Here is a 2,500-nt window from a genome sequence, read left to right on the forward strand (position 1 = left end):
TAACCCAAGTTGTGCCTTAACCTAACCCAAGTTGTGCCTTAACCTAACCCACGTTGTGCCTTAACCTAACCCAAGTTGTGCCTTAACCTAACCCACGTTGTGCCTTAACCTAACCCACGTTGTGCCTTAACCTAACCCACGTTGTGCCTTAACCTAACCCACGTTGTGCCTTAACCTAACCCACGTTGTGCCTTAACCTAACCCACGTTGTGCCTTAACCTAACCCACGTTGTGCCTTAACCTAACCCACGTTGTGCCTTAACCTAACCCACGTTGTGCCTTAACCTAACCCACGTTGTGCCTTAACCTAACCCACGTTGTGCCTTAACCTAACCCACGTTGTGCCTTAACCTAACCCACGTTGTGCCTTAACCTAACCCACGTTGTGCCTTAACCTAACCCACGTTGTGCCTTAACCTAACCCACGTTGTGCCTTAACCTAACCCACGTTGTGCCTTAACCTAACCCACGTTGTGCCTTAACCTAACCCACGTTGTGCCTTAACCTAACCCACGTTGTGCCTTAACCTAACCCAAGTTGTGCCTTAACCTAACCCAAGTTGTGCCTTAACCTAACCCAAGTTGTGCCTTAACCTAACCCAAGTTGTGCCTTAACCTAACCCAAGTTGTGCCTTAACCTAACCCAAGTTGTGCCTTAACCTAACCCAAGTTGTGCCTTAACCTAACCCAAGTTGTGCCTTAACCTAACCCAAGTTGTGCCTTAACCTAACCCACGTTGTGCCTTAACCTAACCCACGTTGTGCCTTAACCTAACCCACGTTGTGCCTTAACCTAACCCACGTTGTGCCTTAACCTAACCCACGTTGTGCCTTAACCTAACCCACGTTGTGCCTTAACCTAACCCACGTTGTGCCTTAACCTAACCCACGTTGTGCCTTAACCTAACCCACGTTGTGCCTTAACCTAACCCACGTTGTGCCTTAACCTAACCCACGTTGTGCCTTAACCTAACCCACGTTGTGCCTTAACCTAACCCACGTTGTGCCTTAACCTAACCCACGTTGTGCCTTAACCTAACCCACGTTGTGCCTTAACCTAACCCACGTTGTGCCTTAACCTAACCCACGTTGTGCCTTAACCTAACCCACGTTGTGCCTTAACCTAACCCAAGTTGTGCCTTAACCTAACCCACGTTGTGCCTTAACCTAACCCAAGTTGTGCCTTAACCTGCTCTGTAATTGGCATATGACACGTTACATTAATCCAGTGTTGTCTAACCACAACCCTCTGAATATAGTTCGCTACTCGCACCGCCCACCCTCTTGTGTATCGTTTCATGTTCAACACTTCGCAAGTGTTGCTTACTTTTTACATGCTCCCGCTGTACACTGTAATGTGGACGACTGCAGGATGTACATCGCCCCCACCCTCCCCCCTGCCTTCGCACGCTGGTCGTTCAGGTGCTTGCGTGTTCAATGCCCTTCGCAGCTGTTCACTGGCATTCGCATGTCGAAGCGCTCAGTCTACGTCGTGGTACGGCCTGTGTCCACTGTCCGCTGATGTCGTAAGCTTAACCCTCACATTGTACTGCACATAGGTCCGTATGTACTGCATGATACGCTGTGGCACATGTGTGACCGTACAACGACTGCGCCCAACAACAGCGAACCATACGGTCCAAATGTTGTGCACTCAGCCACGTGCCGTCTCCCCATAACAGCTACATTGCAGTGTGGTACGCCATAGAGACGTGTGGGATTAACGGACGCCCTGGATGGCGATCAGCATGAGCCGTCTGTTGATGTAGTGGCGCGTGTATTCAAACGTAGTCGTCTCTTCTCACACAGTGTGATAGCATGGTGCACCGCGTTCCACATCTGCGACATGGTACAGATGCTGGTTGACAGTCGGTCTCGTAATGGACATCGCATACGTAGGGGGCCACCTCCCACGTGTTCTCTAGTCGTGCACATTTTGTTGCGTGTATGTGGGCAGACGTAGTGTGTCGTGACACCTAACAGACAGGTATGCAATAATCGTTGCATTTGCAAACTGGGATGGACGTCTACGTTTGCTGGTGACGTTACGCAAATGAACAACTGGTAAACCCATTGTGGTGCGGTTGTTGTTGCTGGAGGTAAATCAGTAAGGGCAAATCTGTGTGTGAAGCGATACGCGGCGGTGGCTGGGTGGGACCGTCCCCGGCCGGTGAGGGGGGGCCGCCCGGCGTGCTGGCCGCGCGGTGCGTGGGCGCACGCGCTACAGCCGGCTGGTGGGGGCGCCCAGTGGCAGGCGCGCCGGCCGACGGACGCGGCAGGCGGCGCAGCTGCGCGCCGGGGCACCCTGCGCGCGGCGCCGGGCGGCCAAAGTGGGTCCTCGCGGGCCCGGTGCGAAGCGCGGTGGACATCTGCAGTGTGCTGGTCCGACTGAGGACTGTGTGCGTTGAGGATGCGCCGCCGCCCGGCACTCGGCGCCGCGACGCCGTCTGCTGCTCGGTCGCCCCAGCGGTTCTCGCTGGTGGTTTGTATCGCAGTTGTGCA

Source organism: Schistocerca cancellata, unplaced genomic scaffold (assembly GCF_023864275.1).
Source record: "Schistocerca cancellata isolate TAMUIC-IGC-003103 unplaced genomic scaffold, iqSchCanc2.1 HiC_scaffold_549, whole genome shotgun sequence".
In the NCBI taxonomy this organism is placed as follows: domain Eukaryota; kingdom Metazoa; phylum Arthropoda; class Insecta; order Orthoptera; family Acrididae; genus Schistocerca; species Schistocerca cancellata.